At 44.6% G+C, this 17500-nt stretch overlaps 1 protein-coding gene across 1 annotated transcript in view; it reads right to left on the bottom strand.

The window, feature by feature from the left end:
• The window catches only part of LOC123500409 (bromodomain adjacent to zinc finger domain protein 2B-like), a 77402-nt gene extending 63049 nt beyond the window's left edge, over positions 1-14353 (bottom strand). The window contains 1 exon segment of the mRNA XM_045249129.1: positions 13333-14353. The gene's annotated coding sequence lies outside the window, so the exon portion shown is untranslated.
• Between the last annotated feature and the right edge of the window lie 3147 nt (positions 14354-17500).

Below are 17500 nucleotides of genomic sequence, written 5' to 3'. Positions count from 1 at the left end.
AAGATAAAAATACGGCCCTTTCATATTCCTTCTTATTTAATGATTTTATACAGCTTCAGAAACTCATATGGGGGATTAAAATAGTGAAGACTCTAGCCATTAATCTTCTGACCTCCATAGACCATTCCTGATGTCAATAAAATGGTCTAACCGTACACAAAACTCAAGGTAAAAACACGTCCCAGTACTGAAGGTGATAGATAAGCTAGTGATAGACGCTGGTGTATCTCAATGCTAAGTCTTTAATTGATCGCTATAATCGTCTTCTCAACCTTCACCCTCACGTCAATACTATTTCTGAAAGCCGCGGGGATGATTAAGTCAGTTCTCAAGGGTATTCTAATATTTATAGCGTAGAATCCTTGTTTAGCTATATATAATCACGAAAACACCCTAGAAAACTATTATTACGTTCACTGCACCGCGTTAAATGAGAAAAAAACATTTTCACTAGACCGTTTTAAATGAGGGAAGGAAGGTAACATGTTAACCCTTTCAGTACTGGGGCACATTTTTACCTTGGGATTTGTGTACCATTAGACCATTTTATTGACATTAGGAAGGGTCTATGGAGGTCAGAATATTAATTGCAACAGTCTTCGCTATTTTAACCTCTTCAGTACTGGAACACATTTTTACCTGGGATTTGTGTACCATTAGACCATTTTAATGATTTTATCGATATTAGGAAGGGTCTATGGGGGTCAGAATATTAATTGCCACAGTCTTCACTATTATAATCCCCCACATGAGTTTCTGAAGCTGTATAAAATCATCAAATATCTTATAACGAAACAGATTCACTAAAGCGTTTTAAATTAATGAAGAAAGGAAATTTTAAAAGCTATCTTATAAGGAAACAGATTCACTAAAGCGTTTTAAATGAGGGAAGGAAGGAAATTATCAATACAATCTAACGAAGCACTAACCACAGTTGCATTACGAGAAATGTTTGAGATAGAGACAACAGTTCCCGCCATTACAGTACAGCTTTGAGAGAGACACTGTTTTAGACAAGTGAAGAGGCAAGTAACGGGTGACGGGTGACGGGTGGCAGGTGACGGGTGGCGGGTGTTCAGTGAGTCAGCCGCACATAGGGAAGGGAAGGGAAAGGTGGTGGTGGAGGCAGTGTTTCAGTCTTACTAAAGGCGAGGCGTGTGCACCGTGAATGAGAGACGAACGTGCTGGAATTTCCTTCAAGAATGCCTGGTGTACTGAGAGAGAGAGAGAGAGAGAGAGAGAGAGAGAGAGAGAGAGAGAGAGAGAGAGAGAGAGAGAGAGAGATGGGGGGAATCTAGTAGTTACGTAACAAATTACAGCATGTCTGTCTCTCTCTCTCTCTCTCTCTCTCTCTCAGGTGGTGGTGATGGTGGTGGTGGTTTCAGCTGGTGTCAGTGACCGCCTCTCGTGGCTTCAGTGCCAAGAAAATAATGATTCAAGCCTTCCTTCTCTCAACTTTCCTCTCGAATGTCTGTCTGTGCGTGCGTGTGTCCATCTAACACAGCCCTCCCTCTCCTCTCTCTGACGTGCTAAACTGACATGGATGGCCTTTACAAACTGCAGCACTGTTTTCTTTATAAGGGTCACGCGGGAGCAGCGACTGTGTTAATCTTGCCTATAGCTCGCCTAAGATTATGTTCCTCCTTCCGCTCAGCCTCGTGATGCAATGTAGGTGAATGTTGAATAATTAATGGAGGTGATGAATGACGCTGCTCTGTTATGCACTAATCGGGAGCTATAACACACACACACACACACACACACACACACACACACACACACACACACACACACACACACACACACAGCAATCTAACCTTAACTTCAATAAGAGAATAATTGAAGAGTACACACACATACACGGTCAGAGAGAGAGAGAGAGAGAGAGAGAGAGAGAGAGAGAGAGAGAGAGAGAGAGAGAGAGAGAGAGAGAGAGAGAGAGACTTCCAATTCCTCTTGAATCCACGCAAAGACGAAAAAAAGATGAATAACCGGTGTACATATGTGGCATTCGAGGACGGAGAGATGGAGGGAGAGAGAGAAGGGAGAGAGAAGGGAGAGGGGAGGAGAGAGGGGGAGTGGAGACGGAGGTGGAGGCGGTGGTGGAGGTAGAGGAGGTGGTGGTGGTTGTGGTACTCATAATCAATGTTCAGCTAGATGTCGCCTTCTGCCTGGGCTGGCGAATAGCCCCTTGGAGGGTGCCAAAGTACGATAACGACCGTCTTATACTCTTCCTTCGCGTCCCCTGTCATTACCCTGTTTCCAGAAGGGGACGGGCCGCTGCTGGGACGGTAACAGGTAACTATGAGACGTGCGATGGGGAGGAGGAAGGGGAGGAAGGGGAGGAAGGGGAGGAAAGGGAGGACGAGAATGTGGGTATCGTTTCTTGGGGCGGAGCGGTGAAGCGGTGGCGGTGGTGGTGGTGGAGGCACTGGTGGTGGTGGTGGTGGTGGTATGTGGTAAGTTGAAAGTCCCCTAGCCGCTTCTAGACTGCCCCTGCCTCCCTTTCCTCCCCTCCATCGCCTCTCCCTCCTCTCCCTCCCCTCCCTCCATCACCCTCCCTTTCCTCCATCCCTCCCTTCGTCTCCCGGATGACACATGAACGCTTGCTCATCCAACACACAAGTCTGATCTTTACGGCCGCCTACCCGCCACCACCACCGTAATCTACTCTCGCCCTTACCTCCCAGGGTCGCTAGGGCTGTTTTCCCGCACACACGCCCACGCCCACCTCGCCATAGGTAAACACGAAGGAAAGTCACCCGTATTTAAAACAGTACTAAGGGTTATTTGACTATTTGGCAGGATAGCATGTTTGTCCCCTTTGCTCCTACTACCCTCTCCTCTCCCTCTCCCTCTCCTCTCTCTCTCTCTCTCATGATTCACGACTACCACCTCTATGGCAGTTCTACGACGCCCAATTCTCTACCTTATGACGAGTGAGAGACGAGGAGGAGGAGGAGGAGGAGGAGGAGGAGGAAGATTGGGAGAGTGGTTCAGTTTAAGGCCGGAATACTGACTGTGACTTCCCCCCCCTCCACCATCTCTCTCTCTCTCTCTCTCTCTCTCTCTCTCTCTCTCTGGAATACAAGTCTCGATAATGGATAAAGGCGAAGATAAAAGGAGATAGAAGGAAGAGGAAGTGTTGGAAAGAGGAATGCACGAATAAATAGAGAGCGTGAGGGAGAATAATGAAGGAGGAGGAGGAGGAGGAGGAGGAGGAGGAGGAGGAGGAGGAGGAGGAGGAGGAGGAGGAGGAGGAGGAGAATAATCCTTTCCAGAAGATACAAGTAATAAAAAAGTAAACAAAGGAAGACAGATTTCAGCGTCGTCTGCTGAGAGAGAGAGAGAGAGAGAGAGAGAGAGAGAGAGAGAGAGAGAGAGAGAGAAAAGGTCGACATGGAGGAAAACTGGAGTGACTAGAGTGACTAGAGCTTCTCTCTCTCTCTCTCTCTCTCTCTCTCGAACACTCCCCGTCTCCTTTCTTTGCGGATGAAAGAGAGAGAGAGAGAGAGAGAGAGAGAGAGAGAGAGAGAGAGAGAGAGAGAGAGAGAGAGAGAGAGAACACTTAGGCCAAGAAGAAAGAACGACATGGGAAAGGACATGAGAGAGAGAGAGAGAGAGAGAGAGAGAGAGAGAGAGAGAGAGAGAGAGAGAGAGAGAGAGAGAGAGATAAGAGGTGTTACAATAGGAATAATAGCTGAGGAGAGAGAGAGAGAGAGAGAGAGAGAGAGAGAGAGAGAGAGAGAGAGAGAGAGAGAGAGAGAGAGAGAGAGAGAGAGAGAGAGTCTTATTTTTCCTTCAAGTTAGACATCAAAGCAAGTCTAAACAGGAAGCTTGGTGAGGGGAAAGAGAGGGGAAAGAGAGGGGAGAGAGGGGAGAGAGAGAGAGAGGTGGAGAAAGGAATGGGGAAAGGAGGGAAGGAATGAGAGGGGAAATAGAACGAAAATGAGGAAAGAAAAGTGAGAGTGAGGGGAAAATAGGAAGATGAGGGGAAAGTGAGGGGAGAAAGTGAGAGGAAAGAGGAAAAGGGGAAGGAAATAAGGGAAGAGATGAAGGAAGCAAAAAAGGAAAAAAAGGGAAGAGGAGGAAAATAGAGGGGAAACCAGGAAAGAGGGGAAAAAAAGGGAGGAGAAATGAAGAAGGGGAAAACTGAGAGGAGGAAAAGAGGTGAAGGGATGAAGGATGAATAAAAAAAGAATAGAAGGAAAAGGGGAAAATAGATGAGGGGAAAGAGTGAGGGGAAAGAGTAAGAGAGGGGAGAGCAGCTGGCAATCTAATCAAGACGGAAACACTATTGGCACCAAGGTAGACAGGTGACAGCGGTTCTTCCCCTCACCTTTTCCCCTCTACCTTATTTTCCCCTCACCTCTTCCTCCTTTCCCCTCTTTTCCCCTCACCTCCTCCCCTCTCTCCTCTCCCCCACGCTCTCCTTTCCTACTAATCTTCATGTTTTCTTACTTTTCCCCTCTTTCCTTCGACTTCCTTGCCTTTTCCCCTCTTTATCTCTTCTTCCCCTCTTCCTCTTTCTTAATATTCATGTATTGTTTTGTTTTTCCCCTCATAATTCTTGTTTCCTCCCCTCTTCCTCTATCTCTCCTTCCCCTTACTCTTTATCTTCTTTCATGTACTACTTCCTCCTCCTCCTCCTCCTCCTCCTCCTCCTCCTCCTCCTCCTCCTCCTCCCCTTCTTCTTCCTCCATCTGTCTTCTTTTTAATATTATTTTCTTTCCTTCCTACATTATTTTCCTCTCTCTCTCTCTCTCTCTCTCTCTCTCTCTCTCTTGTATCAGTTGTATCTTAATGATGTGCACGATTCAGAGAGAGAGAGAGAGAGAGAGAGAGAGAGAGAGAGAGAGAGAGAGAGAGAGAGAGAGAGAGAGAGAGAGAGAGAGAGAGAGAGACAGTTAATCCGTCTTGACAAATTACACTTCGTGACAAACCGGGAACAAACAAACAAACAAACAGGAAAATGAAATAGAAAACGAGAGAGAGAGAGAGAGAGAGAGAGAGAGAGAGAGAGAGAGAGAGAGAGAGAGAGAGAGAGAGAGAGAGAGAGAGAGAGAGAGAGAGAGAGAAATACCACAAACTTTACAACAACAACAGTTAGCCAAGAACCTTAACACACACACACACACACACACACACACACACACACACACACACACACACACACACACACACACACACGTACAAAACACAATATCAATTTTACATAAGCGTTCCAATCCTATATAATAACAAGTGATCCTGTAACAAGTAGCTTTGAAATCCACCTTTATCAGCAGTGTGTGTGTGTGTGTGTGTGTGTGTGTGTGTGTGTGTGTGTGTGTGTGTGTGTGTGTGTTTTCTAACCCTTGTCCTTTAGTTTTCTTAAAGGGAAGTAGCACATATTTGAGCAAGTATTTCCCCTCTCTCTCTCTCTCTCTCTCTCTCTCTCTCTCTCTCATCCATTCATTCACTCATCCATTCAGACATGATGTAAGATGGCCATTCATTCACTCACACACACACACACACACACACACACACACACACACACACACACACACACACACACACACACACACACACACTCGACCTAAACATCCACTCACTCAGATTGATAGGTAAGGTAAGGTTAGGTAAGGTTAGGTTAGGTTTGCATAGGTAAGATTAGGTTACTTTTAGGTTAGGTTAGGTAAGGTTAGGTTATCCACTCACCTACTCCAACCATCCACCATCCTACCATCTATCCACTTATTCATTCCGGCCTTTCCTCAGCCATACATTCAGACAGACACACCTTACGTTCTCTTATGGACAACAGGTAAGAGAAACCGCTGTCTTACCAGTACGAGACCTGTTATCATTGTTATCACTGTGGAGGAGGAGGAGGAGGAGGAGGAGGAGGAGGAGGAGGAGGAGGAGGAGGAGGAGGAGGAGGAGGAGGAGGAGGAGGAGGAGGAGGAGGAGGAGGTACAGGAAGTAGGTGAGAATATTTACAATGAGAACAATGAACCGTGTGTGTGTGTGTGTGTGTGTGTGTGTGTGTGTGTGTGTGTGTGTGTGTGTGTGTGTGTGTGTGTGTGTGTGTGTGGACGTGGTGATAATGGAGATAGGAAAAGGACAAGAAAAAAAAAACAGTTATCATTCTTGACTCATTTCACATGAATAAAAATTGAAAAGATCATCAAAGTTTGGGATTTTTTTGAAGTGAAGTGGACAAATTAATATATAAATACGCAGGTTCGATTGACCTTTAAGGGGACTGGCGGCTGAGTAGGCCTATTTTTATACATTTTTCTGTTCTTGGTCAGTTTCCGGTTAGGTTAGGTTAGGTTAGGTCAAGTTAGGTTAGGTTAGGTTAGGTCAAGTTAGGTTAGGTTAGGTTAGGATTTGAGCCGGTCAGGTTGTGTAAGGTTAGATTAGCTTGAGGTTCGATCTGGTTAAGTTAGGGTGGGTTAAGTTAAGTTAGGTTAGGTTAGGTTAGGTTAGGTAAGGTCAAGTAAGGTCAGGTCAGATTAGGTTAGGTTAGGTTAGGTTAGGTTACATCCTCAGCATTAAATAAACTAAGCAGATATATTAACTAACAAACTGAATGACCATCTAACGAACAAACTAACAAACTCACTCAATAAAGAAAATAAATTAATGAAAGAAAGATATATACAGTACCTCTCTCTCTCTCTCTCTCTCTCTCTCTCTCTCTCTCTCTCTCTCTCTCGTAACCTTTAGTTGTGTGTGTGTGTGTGTGAGAGAGAGAGAGAGAGAGAGAGAGAGAGAGAGAGAGAGAGAGAGAGAGAGAGAGAGAGAGAGAGAGAGAGAGAGAGAGAGCAGGGACGGAAGGAAGGCAATCAACAGGTGAACAAAGGTGAACACTGTGTGAGAGAGAGAGAGAGAGAGAGAGAGAGAGAGAGAGAGAGAGAGAGAGAGAGAGAGAGAGAGAGAGAGAGAGAGAGAGAGAGAATAACTGCACGAAATCTCTTATCTATATTTACATTTCATTCAAGATTTCCACCATGTCACGTATCTAAAAAAAAAAAAAACACGCCACACTATTTTTTTCTCTTATTTTTCCCTTTCTTTTTTAACCAGATTAGCGTGTATTTTAGGCCATACATTACAATCTTCATGAATTCTCTACATTACGAAAACTTTTTACAAACACTTCAAGATTAACGTCATTTTGTTCATATTCAGTACAAGGGCGTGTTTTCATATTCACTTCAGTTAGGTTAGGTTGGATTCAGTTAGGTTAGGTTAGGTTGGGTTAGGTTTAATCTTAATCTTATCTCATCTTTATCCTTTTTCAATACCATGACGCGTCTTATATTCACTCTGCTTACTATTTGATGATTTTATACAGCTTCAGAAACTCATGTGGGGGTTCAAATAGTAAAGACTGCTGCCATTAATCTTCTGACCTCCATAGACTCTTCCTAATGTCAATAAAATGGTCTAATCACCCAAAACACAAGGTAAAAAAGCGTTCCAGTACTGAAGGGGTTAAAATAATGAAGACTGGCCATTAATCTGACCTCCATAGACCCTTCCTAATGTCAATAAAATAGTGAAAACTCTGGCCATTAATCTTCTGACCTCCTAATGTCAATAAAATCGTCTAATGACACTCAAAATTCAAGGTAAAAAAAAAATGCGTCCCAGTACTTGAAGGGGTTAACTAACAGCCCTGTCAGGTTCTAAGGAGCAGTGCAGTTGCCGTCCCAAGGTTCACGGGTCGCAGGGAACAGTTGAGGTTCTGGGAGACACTTGAGCCTTCAGGAAAATTCTTAGGGTGGAGAGATTTCGTAGATTTTGTGAATGTTTGAGAAATTAGGAGGAGGAGGAGGAGGAGGAGGAGGAGGAGGAGGAGGAGGAGGAGGAGGAGTAATCGATAGTATCTAAATATAACCATAAAACTTATACAGTTGTGCAAGAAATGATACAACAATGTGTGTGTGTGTGTGTGTGTGTGTGTGTGTGTGTGTGTGTGTGTGTGTGTGTGTGTTTGCCTTTTAGGAGAACTTTACTCTTAATTAATGAGAGGAGGAGGAGGAGGAGGAGGAGGAGGAGGAGGAGGAGGAAATTGTAGTGGTTTTCTTCTTGTTCTTGTAATGTTGTTAAATAAAGTGGTGGTGGTGGTGGTGGTGGTGGTGGTGGTGGTGGTGGTGGTGGTGGTAATAGTAAACATTGCAACAAACACACCACCAATAACTCTTAAAACAAAACAAAACAACACAACACAAATAAACAAAAATAAACAAAACTTCACCACCACCACCACCACCACCACCACCACCAACAACAACAACAACAACAACAACAACAACAACAACAACAACGATCAAGTGCCAGGTGGAGACGCAAGGTGTGGCGATCAGACATTTTACCTCCTCTTATGGCATTGGGAGGAGCAGGAGGAGGAGGAGGAGGAGGAGGAGGAGGAGGAGGAGGAGGAGGAGGAGGAGGAGGAGGATGGACAAGAAAGAGAGGAAGAAAGAAGCATATAATTCTAATTTCGTAGCAGCTAATTTTGACTATGACTGATTTGACTGACTGACTGACTGACTTATTTGACTGACTGGTTGACTGAATGAATGAGTGACAAACTGCCTGCCTGCCTGACTGACTGACTGACCTGCCTGACTGACTGACTGACTGACTGACTGACTGACTGACTGATTGACTGATTAACTGACTGATTGACTGACTAACTGAACAAAAAACCGAACCACTTACCACAACAAACTGAACTGATACCACAACTGACTGACTGACTGACTGACTCACTGACTGACTGACTGACTGACTGGCCCACTAACAGCATCACTTACTAATTAAACTGAAAAATAGACAGAATAATTGAGAAGAAAGAAAATCAAAATTGAAACCTTACCATATTATCTTAAACTTTCATAGCATTTAACCTTCCTTCCTTCCTTCCTTCCTTCCTTCCTTCCTTCCTTCCTTCCTTCCTTACTCCCTTCCTTCCTTCCTTCTTTCATAACTAACTAAAATGAGAGAGAGAGAGAGAGAGAGAGAGAGAGAGAGAGAGAGAGAGAGAGAGAGAGAGAGAGAGAGAGAGGAGCTGTCTGTATTAGTGTGTGTGTGTGTGTGTGTGTGTGTGTGTGTGTGTGTGTGTGTGTGTGTGTGTGTGTGTGTGTGTGTGATGGGAAAGGGCAAGGCGGAGGCAATGACGAGTTCGTGGAGGAGGAGGAGGAGGAGGAGGAGGAGGAGGAGGAGGAGGAGGAGGAGGAGGAGGAGGAGGAGGAGAAGGTCTTCACATGCACAATGAGAACGAGAACCACCACCACCACCACCACCACCACCACCACCTCCTCCTCCTCCTCCTCCTCGCTTCCACACCTGCTAACCCCCACCTGTCATGCTCAGGTGAGATGCCCTCCTCCCTCTTCCTCTTCCTCCTCCTCCTCCTCCTCCTCCTCCTCCTCCTCCTCCTCCTCTTTGCTTGCCCTCCCTCTTCCCTTCCTCCACCACATAATAATACCTTTCTTCTACAGAGAGAGAGAGAGAGAGAGAGAGAGAGAGAGAGAGAGAGAGAGAGAGAGAGAGAGCAAAAAATTATATAACCATTTTTTTTCCTCAAAGCAAGAAATGGTGATATCACTTTACGTGTCCTGAATGACTAGTCTCTCTCTCTCTCTCTCTCTCTCTCTCTCTCTCATATGATATGCAAACAGACGCCTTCCTACAAACCCAAAGAACGAAGCGAACAATGAGAAGGAAGCAAGAAAACACACACACACACACACACACACACACACACACACACACACACACACACACACACACACAGGAAACAAGATTAATAAAGAAAACTACTACTACTACTACTACTACTACTACTACTACTACTACTACAAAGACAAACACAGGAGGAGGAGGAGGAGGAGGAGGAGGAGGAGGAGGAGGAGGAGGAGGAGGAGGAGGAGAAAATAGTTTAATAAATTATCACAAAAATAAAGAAAAAGAAGAGAGAGAGAGAGAGAGAGAGAGAGAGAGAGAGAGAGAGAGAGAGAGAGAGAGAGAGAGAGAGAGAGTACGTGCAGTATCTTCCTAAACTTTGAGAGAGAGAGAGAGAGAGAGAGAGAGAGAGAGAGAGAGAGAGAGAGAGAGAGAGAGAGAGAGAGAGAGATGGGGGGGGTTAGTGTATGAGTTCAAATCAATAGGTAGCTTAAGCGTTTGTCCTCCCTGCCACTGTCTCCGTGTGTGTGTGTGTGTGTGTGTGTGTGTGTGTGTGTGTGTGTGTGTGTGTGTGTGTGTGATGGTTAGCAGGGAACGAAATGGAGTGTTTGTATGTATGAGTGTGTGTGTGTGAGCGTGTTCTTTTACCTCACACACACACCCACACACACACAAGGACCGGAAACAGCGTGAGATCGAGCAAATGTGGGCGGACCATAAATGTGTGTGTGTGTGTGTGTGTGTGTGTGTGTGTGTGTGTGTGTGTGTGTGTTGTAATAGAAGTGTAGGAGGAAACTTGACTGACTACGTGTATGTGTGTTTAGTCACCGTTACACACACACACACACACACACACACACACACATAAAGTGACTCACAAAATTATTTAATCGAAAGAGAATTCTACACATAAAAACTAACTTTAAAATGAGATAGTTCACACCCTTTAGGTTCACAGAAGGAGGAGGAGGAGGAGGAGGAGGAGGAGGAGGAGGAGGAGGAACGGAAAAGGAAGAAGGGAAGAATTAAACTTTACCAGAAAACAATGGTCTGAGAATTGCTGAGAGAGAGAGAGAGAGAGAGAGAGAGAGAGAGAGAGAGAGAGAGTCTAAGCTTGCCACTCTTTGTTTGATGGAGTAGAGGCGGGCCAACCATCTGCCTCCTCTCTCTCTCTCTCTCTCTCTCTCTCTCCAGTATCGAAATGTCAACACAAGAACACCAAACAATAACAATAATAACAATAATAATAATAATAATAATAATAATAATAAAAATAATAATAATAATAATAATAAAATAATAGAAGGTTAACATGAGAAATTGATATACAACCCACATACATGACTCAACTCTTCCTCCTCTTCTTCTTCTTCTCTCTCCTCCTCCTCCTCCTCCTCCTCCTCCTTTCACCCTACTTAACACTCCACGGTAACGCTGTTCAGGAATTGCGTTTTCTACGTATTACTACTCTCTCTCTCTCTCTCTCTCTCTCTCTCTCTCTCTCTCTCTCTCTGCAATGTACTTTTGTTGCACTCGAGTTGTCATGCCATAATGATTTAAGAGAGAGAGAGAGAGAGAGAGAGAGAGAGAGAGAGAGAGAGAGAGAGCGTGGGTGTTTCAAGATGGCGCTTTAAAGCTTTTGGTGTCTTGTTCCTCCTCCTCCTCCTCCTTGATAGACATATGGTAAAGAGGGTGATGTTCGTTAACCGTGTACACCTCTCTCTCTCTCTCTCTCTCTCTCTCTCTCTCTCTCTCTCTCTCTCTGTGTGTGTGTGTGTGTGTGTGTTCATAATTAAGTTAACTTCAATTCCTGTTCCGATTTCTGGGTTTCTCTTCTCTTGCATTTTAATCTCTCTCTCTCTCTCTCTCTCTCTCTCTCTCTCTCTCTCTCTCTCTCTGAACGTACCATAAGACCTCGCTCATTCGTACGCTGTCAAAAAAGAACTATCGTACTTTCTACTCTAACTACCGTACTCAAAATAGCTAGGCGTAGAGAGAGAGAGAGAGAGAGAGAGAGAGAGAGAGAGAGAGAGAGAGAGAGAGATTAGATTCATACACACACAAAGAATAAGAGAAAGAAGGAAGGAAGCAGGAAGAAAGAGGAAAACATTAAGAAGAGCGAGAGACGAGGGAAGAAGATTAAGAGGACGAAGAAGAAAGAGAAGGAAGAATGTTACGGAGGAGGAGGAGGAGGAGGAGGAGGAGGAGGGAGGAAGAGGTGACGTCAGAGGCAGAGAGACAGAAACAAGTCCTTTTTGCATAGAAGCTCAGAAGTCAATTCATTGCAAGAGAATGCGCACTAGACAACGAAATCTGGACCTCAGTGCGCAGGCGAGGCGGTAAACAGAGGAAAGAGGAGGAAATACAGGAAAGGAGGAGGAAAGGGAGAGGGAAACAGCGGAGGAGGAGAGAAAAAAGGAGGAGGAAAAAAAGAAGAGGAAAAATTGCAGCATTAGTGTGTGACAGCTTAGAAGAGAGGAGGGAGAAGAATGAGGGTGAGGGAGGGAGAAGGCAGGCAGACAGAAGCGTCTCTCTCTCTCTCTCTCTCTCTCTCTCTCTCTCTTGCCTAAAATTCCTCATCCAACATGGTCGTGCGCATCCCCACCTTCCTTTTTCCTCGCCAACCCACCTCGCCGCCGCTCGCCCGCCACCGCTACCTCTCTCTCTCTCTCTCTCTCTCTCAGCCCAAGCTACCAACCATTGCGAGAACCGTTGCTATGGGGTACACCGTCTTCAAATGTTATCTTTTTCCTCTCTCTCTCTCTCTCTCTCTCTCTCTCTGGTACTGTTCTTTCCCCCTCCTAATCTTTGTACTAGTTGCCATTCTGTTTCTCTTTCTCTTCCTTCGTTCATGTTTTTGTTAGTAGTAGTAGTAGTAGTAGTAGTAGTAGTAGTAGTAGTAGTAGGTGTTGTTGTTGTTGTTGTTTATGATAATTTGTATGTTCCGGTAACTTGTGTTTATTTACTACTATTATTACTACTACTACTACTACTACTACTACTACTACTACTACTACTACTACTACTACTACTACTACTACTATGCTACAGGTGTGAATGGCGCGCACACACACACACACACACACACACACACACACACACACACACACAACAATTAGCAGTGCCAATATCTAAATAAATAATTCTCTCTCTCTCTCTCTCTCTCTCTCTCTCTCTCTCTCTCTCTCTCTGTTGTTTGTATAAAATAATGAGTCGGTAGATGATACAAACGTTATCTTGGAACAGTACACATTTCTCTTATCACCAGCCTAATCATGCTTCAGTAATGGTGTGTGTGTGTGTGTGTGTGTGTGTGTGTGTGTGTGTGTGTGTGTGTGTGTGCACTCATGAACTAGATAATCTAATAATGAGAGCGCACACACACACACACACACACACACACACACACACACACACACACACACACACGATAGCCTAAATTCTTGACAAGTAACAAGTGACCATTATCTTTCACTTCATCTTACACATAAATAATAATAATAATAATAATAATAATAATAATAATAATAATAAAAATAATGCTATAGACACAGACGCACGCCGAGTGTACATATACATAGATACATCTTAGCAACAACATCCATCCTCTCTCTCTCTCTCTCTCTCTCTCTCTCTAGTACTCACCTTTCTCATAGTTGCTGCCGTGTGATCCATTGATTCATCCTCCCCTTCCTACTGTTAGTACAATCCATCTTCACAGCACTAATGCATTGAACCGCTGCTAATGTGTCACTTGGAACGCTTCACTCACTTGTATTTCACTCACTTAAGCATCACTTGTAAGACACCCCCGCGCACCTTTACTTGTGATTGCAGTGGTGGTGGTGGTGGTGGTGCATTTTCATCACAATCGCACTAGAAATCACTTATTTACATCACCACGGGCTATTATTATCACCATCACTTGTTTCTATAGTTGTGGTGAAATCCGGAGAGTCAGCGAGTGGCGGCGGAGGTGATGTGAGTAGAACTGGACAGCAGGTACCCGCACACACACTACTCGCTCCTCCTTCTTTGCACAATAATGCGAAATATTTACCACACTTGTAAGGTGTCTTCTAGTTTCGCTTCGTTTTAGCTGGTAACTTGTGTCTTGTGTGTGCTGGGGGGGTGAGGGGGGAGCAGATGAGTTTCCTTCGCTATAGTTCGGTGTCCGTGGCTGGCTGGGGCCGTAGGTGCGTCCGTGTCTGCCTCTGCACTGTGTCTAGTTTTCTGGGTTTATTTATTCGCTCCTTCTAGCACCACTTCAACTGCTGGCCGCTGAGATAAGTCGCACAAATGACAAGAGAGGAGGAGGGAGTTACACAATGAAGGTGCCAGAGCTACGAGAATTCCGGACCACGCCATGGGTCTCCTCTCTCTTTCTCTTTTTCTCTCTCCCTCTCTTTCTCGCTCCCTCCTCCACGGCGCGTCACCCACTGGATAACTTTGAAATTACCGGTGATCTATATAGCGTTCTTTACGGCCGTGTTCACTGTGTTTCTAAGCGTTTTCACCCGCTATACATGCGCTACGATGCACGATTTGTCACCTTTCTGCCTGATTTCCCTACTGCGAGATGGAAATTATGGCTTGCGGTTGAGAAATGGGTTAAATTTGTGAGGAAAAGTGAGGACTACTACAGCTGCCTCCAACACACAGTCAATACCATGTACCTCCGGCCTGACTTCCTTCCCTCCCTCCCTTCCTTCTCTCTCTCTCCCTCTCTCTCTCTCCCCAACGCTGCTAGTCTCCGTTGCCGCCGCTGCCGCTACTACCGCCGCCACCACCACCATCACCAGCTCCACCACAGCTAGATTCAACCTCCTCCTCTTCCTCCTCCTTCTTCTTCCTCCTACTCGCTACCACCACCACCACTGCTACCTCTGCTCTTCCTTCACTGTCACCGCTGCTACTACTGTTTCTGCTATTCCTATTAATGTATTGGTGTTTTGAGGGTTTCACTATGACTAACTTCATCATAATTATCATTGTACCTCTACTGTAAACACTATCATGTCACTATCTACATACATGACATTATTATCTCGATCTTCAGTATAATAATATCATTGTCACCATCACCATCACCATCATCATTATCATAATGTAAGGTGATTTGGGTTATGAAATTACACACACACACACACACACACACACACACACACACCTTGCCTTACCACTTCATCAACGCTTGCTCTGTGTGTGTGTGTGTGTGTGTGTTACTTCTATCTCATCACACAAATACATGTCCACACCTAAGAAATAAACCATAACTTATTTATATGAACCCCCATCTCTCTCTCTCTCTCTCTCTCTCTCTCTCTCTCTCTCTCTCTCTCTCTCTCTCTCTCTCTCTCTCTTTGAAGACAATGAAAGTCAACAAAGAGTAAAAATCTGCATAATTGTAACCGACATAATAATGATGATGATGGTGGTGGTGATGATGATGATGATGATGATGATGGTGATGATGATGGTGATGGTGATGGTGAGTGCGACAGTTACATACAGCAAGGTAAGACAGTCACCGTGAAGCATCGTAGAGTTCCCGGAATCAGTATCAGTGTTATCGTACATCGCTAGGTTGTCCACGCAATGCTGATAACTTCTTGTATGATACCACAGCTCTTCCTCCCCCTTCCTCCTCCTCCTCCTCCTCCTCCTTCCCTTCCTGACAGCGCTCCCCTTCATTCTCCTCAAACACAGGGAATCGAAGCCAATATAACGCTAACATACACTATCAAATTCTAAACTTTCGTGATTCTAGGTCAACTTACACGGGTTTTTAATGACTTTCTTTATTACACTGGTAGATTAAAATGATATCGCCATTATCAACACGAGAATTACTCTTGAAAACTCGGCTACTCATCTCTGTGGGCTCGGAAAATAGTCGTGGTGAATGAGCAGACCGTTTCAAAATAGGCTATTCTTGATAAAGTTATATGTTGTTTTTACTTCTTTTAACTGTGCTAGTGAGAGACTAAACATTTATCTACACTATTAATGGGTAAAAATAGTCTTGGAGAACCCGCTAGTCATCTCTGTGGGCTTGGGAAATAGTCGTGGTGAGAGAGAAGAGCGTTTCAAATTACAGACCGTACAATTCTCAAGGGAACGTGGTACATACTGCATAAACTATCGAACACCGGTTAAATCATTGGCGTTTAATATTAAGGGAAGGAAACGCGCGTTGTCCGGAGTGAGAGGGAGAGGATAATGTCAGAGTTGAATAAATTGATGTCTAAATGTAACGACGCCATTTTTGTCTGTCAGTTGAAGTCTGTGTCAGAATATACGAGTTTATAGGGGAAAATTAAAATGTTATTGTTATTGTTGTTGTTGTTGTTGTTAGTGTGTGCGTGTGTGTGTTGGAGCAGACTATATAGGTGACATTCTCTCTCTCTCTCTCTCTCTCTCTCTCTCTCTCTCTCTCTCACTGACCACTCTGCACCTGGCTAATAGGGGAGGGAGGAGGGAGGGAGAGAGGGAAGGAAGGGAGAGGGAAAGTGAAGGGAGGAAAGAGGAGGGAAGGGGAGGGAAATCTATCAAACCGTTCACCACATTGCCCTTTTCCTCCCTCCCTTCCCTCCATACCTCCCCCTTCCCTCCATCCCTCCACCCCTCCCTCCTGTAGCTTCCTCTCAGCTTCCCTTGTCCTCCCTCTCTCTCTCCTCCATCACCAGGCATAGGGAGGGAAAAAAGGAGAGTATGGTTCAGAGTACGATAGTTGTATACAATTGGGTACGATATTCTTTGAGAGGGTACGATGTAGGGGGTATTTAAATGGCACAGAGAGAGAGAGAGAGAGAGAGAGAGAGAGAGAGAGAGAGAGAGAGAGAGAGAGAGAGAGAGTTTTGGGTGGTTAATAGTTATGTAAATAGAGAAAATTGGAAGAAAGTTGTAGTAGTAGTAGTAGTAGTAGTAGTAGTAGTAGTAGTAGTAGTAGTAGTAGTAGCAAAAGCAGTAGCAGTAGCAGTAGTAGCAACAAGAACAACATAAGTAACAAACCAAAATAACTTTCCAAACACACACACACACACACACACAAACACGGAAAGTTTTACAAAGAAGTCTAACCCTTTACCCTCACACACACACACACACACACACACACACACACACACACACACACACACACACACACCTAATCCCATACATCACTTCCAATCCACATCACAGCCACTAATTATGCTAATCTCTCATTTATACACTCATACACAGCACTGATTGCGTGTTTAATATACTCGGGGAGGGGGGGAGAGGGTGTGGCTGGGAGAGAGACGGAGAGGGAGGGAGGGAGAGTGGGGTGATGGAAGGGAGGGCACGGGAAGGAAGGGGGAAGAGGGGAAGTAAGGGAATTTTGAGTTAATAGCAGGAAGAGAAGGAAAGATAAATAAAGATGGGATGAATAACGAAGGAGGAGGAGGAGGAGGAGGAGGAGGAGGAGGAGGAGGAAAAAGTGTAAGGAAAATATAGACAGGAGTAAGAGAGGAGGAAGAAAAACAAGAGAAGTAAGAACAATATTGCAAATGAAGAGAGGGAAGACAAGGAGGAGGAGGAGGAGGAGGAGGAGGAGGAAGAGGAAAGAAAAAAATACAGGAAGAAAGAAAACGAATTGATAAGGAAAACGGTGAACAGAAGGAGGAGGAGGAGGAGGAGGAGGAGGAGTTAGGTAGCAAAGGATGGCAAGATGTGCACCATAAATTTTGTGTGTGTGTGTGTGTGTGTGTGTGTGTGTGTGTGTGTGTAACTTCTCTATAGTGACTTTTTTTCATGCATTTGCAGTTGTTGTTGTTGTTGTTGTTCA

This window comes from Portunus trituberculatus, chromosome 8 (assembly GCF_017591435.1).
Source record: "Portunus trituberculatus isolate SZX2019 chromosome 8, ASM1759143v1, whole genome shotgun sequence".
In the NCBI taxonomy this organism is placed as follows: Eukaryota; Metazoa; Arthropoda; class Malacostraca; order Decapoda; family Portunidae; genus Portunus; species Portunus trituberculatus.
Note: the sequence above shows the minus strand (reverse complement) of the source record. Positions and strands in the feature narration are given on the sequence as shown.